Source organism: Schistocerca serialis, chromosome 5 (genome assembly GCF_023864345.2).
Source record: "Schistocerca serialis cubense isolate TAMUIC-IGC-003099 chromosome 5, iqSchSeri2.2, whole genome shotgun sequence".
Lineage (NCBI taxonomy): Eukaryota > Metazoa > Arthropoda > Insecta > Orthoptera > Acrididae > Schistocerca > Schistocerca serialis.
The window spans coordinates 163950904-163961156 of NC_064642.1; positions in this window are offsets into that span (position 1 = coordinate 163950904).

The window sequence follows — 10253 nt, forward strand, 5'->3', positions numbered from 1 at the left end:
TTTTGAATGGAAACATGTGTAGGCTCTTTCTCAGTATTTTCTGCGTGCTGGAACGCTTCAAACCAGTCTCATATGCAATTCTACGGACGGATGACATTGGATTTCGCTGAATAATTCCAGAAACTGTGGCGATATTTTCAGGCATAACTGCGGTTTACTTGCGGCCAACATGCCCCACTACATCATCAGTTATGCTGCCTGATCGTTGAAATTTTGCGAAGAGCGTACGAACGGTTTTCGCATGGGGTCCTTTTGGAACATTAAATAGTGCTTGAAAACTTCGCCTTGTTGCCGTAGGACTCTCTTCTAACCTGTGCTACTCTAGCACCAGAAAAACGCGTTGTTCAATGGAGTACATGGTTTTAATCTCTTCCTTCGGTACGCTAACCTCCATTCACGTTTCAATAGTGGAACTGATCGCTCTGGGCTTCAGATCACTATTTATACTAGGCATTACGTATGGCGATTACAGCGCCATCTGTTAGCAGCTTTTGTAATTATTATTTCAAACTGCTGTGTAAACTTCTTACAGCTTTCACAATAAACATACCGTTTACTGCATTCCTCTATCGATCTTTGTTTTCGAGATATTTAATTTTGAAATCAGGGAGTCCTTTTCTGGACACCCTGTACATCTTAGGCATTGTTTCGAAACATTACTACACACCTCAGTTACTCTTCTGGTTTCTATATAATTGTACGTAGTGGGACGGATATGCGGCAGAGAACTTCATAAATGGTATGTTCAAAACTTGTGTGCAACTCCCCCTCCTGGATGATGCCCTCTCTCCCTCCATTTATCCCTCCTATCAACTCTGATCCTCACTCCCCCTCCTTTCTTCTGTCCTTTTCCCGGGCTCCCTCTCCCCCCCTTCCCTCCTCTTTTTTCCCCACCTGACCTCTCTCTGCCCTCTTCTCTCCCCCGCGTCCTTTTTGCATTTCCCTCCTCTGCCTCTTCTCATTCCCTCTCGTGTCTGCCCTGCCCCTCTCCCCCCCCCCCCCCTTTATGAGTCCTCTCCCTTCTTGGTTCCCCGCCCTTTTCGTTTTTTCCTCTCCTCCCTCCTTGTTTTTCCCCCTCCTCCAGGTCCCCCCCCCCCCATCTGCCTTTGGCTCGAGAGTGTCATAATTGTGCTGCCATTTTTGTGCAGTGTTTTACAGTGAGTGTTTTTACAGTGAGTGTTCCGTGTTGTGTCTTTTCGAAAGTGTAGCGAACAGCCACATACTGTCGCTGGGTGTGATTTTTTATCTCTTGCGAACATAAACCAGACTGTCGCCATGTTTTTTAATTGTGTGTCTACTATGTTACTTGTCTGATTCCTGTGTTGCCAACCCCTTTTGCTTTCTGTTTTAACTTTCCGCACTTTTACGCCATTTTACACTTTAAGTCACCATTTTATCGCCTGTTTTTCTTGTTTCTTTCTTCTTCCTTTTTTTAAAAAAAGTCTGTAGGCTGTAGAGGAGCATACTAAGCTGCTGGCAGCCCGCCCCCTTCGGGGGGAATTGAAAATCAATAAAGAAAAAAAAACTTGTGTGCAATATTTCATGTTTTTTATTGTCAGTAGGATAAATATGTTTTGGTATTGATTTATTGTACCTTCCCATAACTGCCATCCTGATAACCATTCTTAAAAGAAAAATTTTGTGGTGAAAATTTTAGGTTCACATGACACCATGGATCTAGTTAGGTTCGTAGACACATGTGACCCACTTTACCTATTTTCACAATCAGTCTGCTCGAAATTTTTTCGGTAGTGAAAGTGCATATTTTATCACGAAGCAGAGAGATTTTGATCTTTTATTCCTCAAATATATGAAAAATAAATTTTAACCATGAAAGGGTTAACGGTTCTCTATAAATCGGTGGCAATTGAAAAGTCTGTAAAATTCGAGTAATGATGTAACCATATTGGAATAAAAATAGCCGTGTCAAGTGATTTTATTCCTCCTACTGCAGAAATAATACGTTTTCTTATCCTTTTTCCGACCATACACTTACACATCCAGAACAAAAGTTAGTAGTTTCTTATTTCTCCAATTTATTTCCTGTCTTACACATCCAGAACAAAAGTTAGTAGTTTCTTATTTCTCCAATTTATTTCCTGTCTTACACATCCAGAACAAAAGTTAGTAGTTTCTTATTTCTCCAATTTATTTCCTGTCGAAAGTATTTTATGGTTTTGGCATGAGTCGCTCACACGGATAAAACTCAACAAAGTAACATAATCAACAGAAATAGTAAAAACAGCATAGTGCTGAAACGTTACGCAAAACTACGCTGACTGCTTCACACAGACTGCTAACAACTCTAATATAGTACTGACTGCGCCGGCCGGAGTGGCCGTGCGGTTCTAGGCGCTACAGTCTGGAGCCGAGCGACCGCTACGGTCGCAGGTTCGAATCCTGCCTCGGGCATGGATGTGTGTGATGTCCTTAGGTTAGTTAGGTTTAATTAGTTCTAAGTTCTAGGCGACTGATGACCTCAGAAGTTAAGTCGCATAGTGCTCAGAGCCACTTCAACCAGTACTGACTGCATTTGAAGGAATCAATACTGCCGGACATAGTAAGTCGCTTTCATATTCCTAATTCTTCTCGACAACTTCGGCATTTCATTCATCCGTATGCTGGAACCATCGATGTCTGTTACCATTATATGGACTATAATTCACATCGCCACAGAGCTTCGCTCATAGAAATCATGCTGCAAGGCTAGCATATGACTCTATCCCCAGCATGCTCCCCGAATTCTATTAAAAGTATCTGTCATTAACATTCCATTAATGCTTCAAAATTGGAGACTGCGCTTCTAGAGCACTCTGAATACGACCCTCAGGAGCTTGGGAGTGGTCTCATTAAAGCTACGCTACACAGATACCAAACAAGCTCATCCTTGGCGATGGCCACAGGCAGTACGAATTGATAAATTTAGCCGGCCGGTGTGGCCGAGCGGTTCTAGGCGCTTCAGTCTGGAACCGCGCGACCGCTTCGGTCACAGGTTCGAATCCTGTCTCGGGCATGGATGTGTGTGATGTCCTCAGATTAGATAGGTTTAAGTAGTTCTAAGTTCTAGGGGACTGATGACCTCGTATGTTAAGTCCCATAGTGCTCAGAGCCGTTTGAACCATTTGATATATTTAGGCACTTTGAGGGAAACAAGTGAGCTGCTAGGAAATGACGTGCATGATGTGAAAAGGAAAATGGACTCTTTATGGATGTCTTTTAGACGAAGTTACAGCTCTCTTAAAAGAGGTGCAATCTCTCTGAATTTTAGCGACTACACAATTCAATAACAGTTCGAAATCTGCAGCTCTCATTAGTTAAAAATTATAAAACAGCCCATATTTCAATTCAGCTTTAAGCTCAGACTTTAATTTTGTCACACCATACTGTTCCCTACTTCTTAAAGGAGAGGTCGTCAGTCGGCGCCCTATTTTCTTCTACTTCTTTTTCTGATTACAGCTTCTTGCGGTGAATGCTACACATGCAACGACTGTTAAATCCTCCTTTTCCCTCACAATATAGCCCCCCCTCCCCGCATCTGAAAACGTCGTTTCATAAATGGAGCAAAATGGTAATAGTTCATTAGTAGGGAAGGTAGTGAATAATTTTTTGAAGTACACAATCAAATATTGGCGGCACTTCATTTTTCCTCAACCATTCTGAAGAAAAAAAGTTCATCCATAATGCACTGGTTACGCCACTGCTGAAACCCCACAGATGTTCATCGTGCACCACCGAATCCAGACACAACGTACCACAACATACGCGCAGCTTCAACAGTCTCAATACTAACGCACCGCTGCCACCTAAATGGGTAGTCCGTACCAAGTAGGTTCGGGATTGGGGCTTTGGCCTAGTCTGGGTTTGTCCGCTTGGAATGTCAGTGGTAAAACAAAACTCCTGCTGACATTACGTCGGCTTTTATGTGTTATACACACATCAACAAAACTTTTACGTCACCTCGATTCGTTGTGCAGATGTGTTGCTATTATAACTGTTCCTGTACCGATAGTTAAGGCGACTCTAGCTTCTTTTATAAACACACACGAAGTTACCGTGAGCGCTACCTACGGGTAGAGCGCTGCAATCGAAAGGATCGCAGCATTTCGGTTGAAAGTAGAACACCAGTATGGACGCGTCAGAGACGCCTGTGGAACAGTAGAGTGAACACCCTTCATTCAACGAAGGACAATCACGACCAATGATCTGGTCCGCGTCATCAATTTAGGCGCAGGAGGCTTGTCAATCAGCGAATCTGCGCGACGTGTGCACTGGTGTCTGAGATGTGAGGCGAGCATGTAATCGGTGCCGCTCGACAGTTAGTGTTGAGGACTTACACCGCACAGGCCGCCCACGTTTGACAGGCGCAGAGCAAATCTACGGCTTTTGAGTCAAAGGGACAATGGAGGTACAATGAACTGAGTGCTCCAGAACTGTATTCGGCGTTAGAAGAGGCTAGACGACTTCTCGTATCTCAGCGCGCCAAGATCACCAGAATGTTTTTCGAACATAGCAGAAAAATTTAGCTTTGTATTGTATTGTAGCTACCCATGCGACTAACTTGTGCTGCTGCGTAAGCATTTCATATTAGCTTCAAAAGTCACTGAAGACATTATAATGTCAGCAATACAACTAAAGTCAGAGAGGTTAAAGCTAGTACTGTGTTGGCCGTTCATATTGTGACACATAAAGGTGCCATGCAACAAACGTGAAATTGGTATAAAATGTAATACATGATTTCATATGCAAATGATTACTATTACAGCGTAACTACACAGAGTATCCACAACGCTCACCACCTTTATCCTTTGTACCGTATAATGAAAGATTACACAGTGGGTTTTTCATATACAAATGGCATTTGATTGTGTGTGTTTTGAGAAGATCGTGTTGCATCTCATGGAGAAGGATATCGTCTACCAGAATTCAATTTCGGCACTATCATGAGTTATAGAGGCTGCGTTTTATCCTTCCGTGATGTATACGCTGGCGTTAGTGGGAATAGCACGGCTGTCACGTGAATACGGACTGAATGGGTTGAGGAGAGCCATAACGCTATGCTGGATAGCGAATACACTATGCGAATTCTGCCACAAAAAGTCTGAAAATGAAATTTTATAGTTTCCAAACCGTTCATGTGAATTAAATACAATCAATGAAAGAGATGAACGGATATAACAGTATATTGGAGAAATGCAGCTGAACGTCTCCAAGGTTCCATTCGTGGATATGAGTCACACCAAAATGTGACAATAATATTTCGGAGTGGTTAAATTTATCTTTTTTCTAGTCACTACGAGACATCAGATAAGATAAAGCTAGACGTTCCCTTCTCTTCGATGTCACATAGAATGATATACCATCACATTCATTACACTATAATATGCGAGGGCGTGCTGAAAAGTAATGCCTCTGAAGTTTTTATTTGAAAATTCTTAAATATTTTTAAGTAAAACAAACGTCGTTAACATTTCACTCCTTCTTCCTGTTTACATGTTTATTTCTCAACATAGTCACCCTGGCGACGAACACATTTCTCCAAACGAGAAACCTGCTCTGCAGAATGTTTGACTTGGTTGACAGAGCTGCAACCTTACCTCTTCTTGCAACGCTTCATCTCTACATATGTGAAATCCTCGACGGTTTGGAAACAGATGAAATTCGGGTGGGGCCAAGTCGGGACTGTGTGGATGATGAGCGGTGACAGTGAACCCGAGGCGTCAGATTGTTGCTCGTGTGTGGTCTGGCGTTGTCACGCTGAAGGAGAGGGTGCTGCCTGTGTGGATGAACTCTTCGAGCTAGAAACTCGATTACAGCACACTGTTTCTCACGCACCGACGTAGTTACGTTACACACAACCGTGTCACACGCTGCAATTTGGAGCCCTCTAGAGGCAGAGGGCCCCAAATATACAGGGTGAAAAGTATTTAAACCGACAAACTCTGGGAGGTTGTAGGGGACATCAAAACAAATATTTTTCCCTAATGTCATTTTTTTCCTATGAGGAGTATTTAAACCGGTTGAGGAAGATTTCTCTAACGGCTAATTAATTAAACCAACAAACACTGTTCCATTTTTTTATGACCAAGAGACAACACGTTAACACAGCCCAATTTCAATTACAGTAGATTTTCAAAACTGCCTCCATTGACACGTAAACAAAGGTTACAACGTCGGATCATGTTCTGTCTGACACGGGCAAAAACCCCCGGAGTATCTTGAATTGTTCCTGCCCCTGCTACTATTTGGGCAACCGATCCTCTTCTGATGCAATAGGAGTTGTGTAAACAGGGTTGCGCATCTCTCCGCACACAAAAAAGTCCAGAGGGGACATCTCTGGGGATCAAGCAGACCATGGTACAGGACCACCTCTGCCAATCCACGTTTCTGGAAACCGTTGGTAGAGGAATCGACGCACACGACGACTGAAATGTGCCGGCGTCCCGTAATGTTGGAACCACATGCGTTGTCTTGTAGGGAGCGGGACGTCTTCCAGCAATTCTGGCAATACTCTGGCGAGAAAATTGTAATAGTGCCTGCCATTTAATGGCCTAGGTAGCAGATACGGCCCAATTAAACAGTCCCGAACAACACCGACCAACACATTAACGAAGAACCGCACTTGATGAGCGCTAGTGACTGTCGCATGTGGGTTATCCTCACTCCAAACATGTGAATTGTGCATGTTGAAGACTCCATCACTCCAGAACGTTGCTTCATCGGTAAAAAACTCAGAGGATGGAAATGTAGGATGCATTTCACACTGTTCCAGGTACCACTGCGAAAACTGTTCTCTGGGTGGCTAATCAACTGGTTCCAGGTTGTGTACACGCTGTAAGCGAAATGGACGTAAGAACCGCTCCCGAAGGACTGTTCTTACATTGGTCTGATTCGTCCCCATGTTATGTGCAATTGCACGAGTGCTGATTGAAGGCTCCCGCACCGCATGTTGCAAGACAGCTTCCTCAAATTGCAGCGTTCTTACCGTGCGACGGCGTCCCTGTCCACGTAATCTGCTAAATGACCAGGTCTCACGCAAATATTGGTACACAGCAACAAAGGTCGTATGATGCAGGACATGGTGATTAGGATATTGTTGTTGATAAACCCGTTGTGCAGCTCGTCCGTTGTGGTGTGCTACGTAGTACGCACCAACCATATCAGTGTACCCACTCCAGGTGTATCGCTCCATTAGTAAACAGAGACAATGCACTCCTACACTGGTGGACAGCAGTTGCCTACAACTGAAGAGCGTAATACGCCCTCTGACGACTGAAGATCGTAATACGGCCTCTAACAACTGAAGAGCGTAATACGGACTCCACCGGTTTAAATACTCCTCATAGGAAAAAATGCCATTAGGGAAAAATATTTGTTTTGATATCACCTACAACCTCCCAGAGTTTGTCGGTTTAAATACTTTTTACCCTGTATAGACTTGATTTCCGTTTTCCATTGAGCACTCCCATATTTTTAGGCACAGTAAATACATACCCGTTCGGCAGACACAGCAAATCGCTCCTGAACGAACGAACATTCGAGCCGGCTAGAAGGTGAGTGCCAAGCCCAACTTACCGCCAACGCTTTGATGTTACCGCCGGTAGTCCGAACCGCAACCAAGTCCAACCGCTTCGTTGGCTCCGATTTGCTGCCCGTACACACTAAACAAATCTCGGCCAACGAAGCGGCAGGTTGTCGTTAGTTGGCGCCCACTGGTCTACTGAGTACCCGCCTTACACGAGTGTATACCGGGATTCCCCGGTTTGAAACAAGTGCCGCACAAGTGTCAGTCTTCATTCGGGAAGTTCCCTGCTGCACCGGCCGAAATCTCTGCACATCAGTCAGCGAGTTAGTCTGATAATCTCCAACGCGTATAAAACCAATGTTATTGCATTAAACATGAATTTGTATTGAAACTTTTACAGTGCGTATGTTAAGTAGCATGCGACAAGTCCAAACAGACGTGCCAGCAAGAAGTTAATCGTTCATGGAAAGAAGCTAACCCGAATTTCCCCGACAAGAATTCTCTTATTAATCATATAAATGAAGAGACTGAAAAATTACATAATCATACGGTTCAAAAGAAGGTAGAAACAATGTTGCCTTTCATCTGCGATGTAAGTAAAAGGTCGGTGACGTTCAATGTATACCATAAATCAATATAAACATAATTTTAGGGCCCCGTCAAAACGTAAAAATAGTATTTTCCCGAAGTCGTTTTGTCCAGTGAACAGTGATATGCACACCACGTCGGAGGAACCCGGTATTTGCTGCAGGTATTATATACGTACGTCATAACATGTTGTTGTTGTTGTTATGGTCTTCAGTCCTGAGACTGGTTTGATGCAGCTCTCCATGCTACTCTATCCTGTGCAAGCTTCTTCATCTCCCAGTACCTACTGCAACCTACATCCTTCTGAATCTGCTTAGTGTATTCATCTCTTGGTCTCCCTCTACGATTTTTACCCTCCACGGTGCCCTCCAATGCTAAATTTGTGATCCCTCGATGTCTCAGAACATGTTCTACCAGCCGATCCTTTCTTTTAATCACGTTATGCCACAAACTCCTCTTCTCCCCAATCCTATTCAGTACCTCCTCGTTAATTATGTTATCTACCCATCTAATCTTCAGCATTCTTCTGTAGCACCACATTTCAAAAGCTTCTATTCTCTTCTTGTCCATACTATTTATCGTCCATGTTTCACTTCCATACATGGCTACACTCCATACAAATACTTTCAGAAACGACTTCCTGACACTTAAATCTATACTCAATGTTAACTATAAATCTCGAATTCACACTCAAATTTTAATTTGTTTTTGGATTTGCATTTGGTCAAGTGTGAAATTCGCGATTGCTAAAGGCCACTGAAGAGCGCACTGCGTACTGTGGTTCGCAGACGGTTCATGCCTCCACGTTATGCGATCCTCAAAGTGACTACAGAATCGGCTGTTCCGGTATCTGGGGAACACGATGGGAAGTCGTTCGCTACGCTCCTCCTTCGGAAATCTTCCACGCTGTATCTCAAACATGAGGACTACTCCAAAATGCCGCATGTTTACTGCTCCCCATATTTTCCGATGGATGATTAAACTAAGTATCAAACGCTGGAGTGGCTGCACAACAAGGATATAGAACGTCTAATGACTGTCTTTCTGTATGACCAACACATGTGTATGTCATCTCTTCAACATCTCTACGACAGAGAATGCGCTTGAATGCCCGTTTAGTGAATGAAGAATTAAACAAGGTGGAGTCGCAACTTATTTTGTATTTACTTACTTGCGAAAATTATTTGCATAAACCATGATCTCTAGAGAGACATTTGGCAGCTTTCCAGGTAATTAATGTAATTAACTCGTCATAGTTCACTTTAAACGTAGTTATCATTTTCATTTATATTTTAACAGAAAGGCATGTAGTAGATACAGATGTTGTTGTTGTGGTCTTCAGTCCTGAGACTGGTTTGATGTAGCTCTCCATGCTTCTCTATCCTGTGCAAGCTTCTTCATCTCCCAGTACCTAATGCAGCCTACATCATTCTAAATCCGCTTAGTGTATTCATCTCTAAGTCTCCCTCTACCATTTTTACCCTCCACGCTGTCCTCCAATACTAAATTGGTGATCGCTTGATGCCTCAGAACATGTCCTACCAACCGATCCCTTCTTCTAGTCAAGTTGTGCCAAAAACTCCTCTTCTCCCCAATTCTATTCAATACCCCCTCATTAATTATCTTCAGCATTCTTCTGCAGCACCACATTTCGAAAGCTTCTATTCTCTACTTGTCCAAATAATTTATCGTCCATGTTTCACTTCCATACATGGCTACACTCCACACAAATACTTTCAGAAACGACTTCCTGACACTTATATCTATACTCGATGTTAACAAATTTCTCTTCTTCAGAACGCTTTCCTTGCCATTACCAGTCTACGTTTTACATCCTCTCTACTTCGACCATCATCAGTTATTCTGCTCCCCAAATAGCAAAACTCCTTTAGTACTTGAAGTGTCTCATTTCCTAATCTAATTCCCTCAGCATCACCTGATTTGATTCAACTACATTCCATTATCCTTTTGTTGATGTTCATCTTATACCCTCCTTTCAACCACTGTCCATTCCGTTCAACTGCTTTCCAAGTCCTTTGCTGTCTCTGACAGAATTACAATGTCATCGGCGAACCTCAAAGTTTTTATTTCTTCTCCATGGGTTTTAATACCTACTCCGAACTTTTCTTTTGTTTCCTTTACT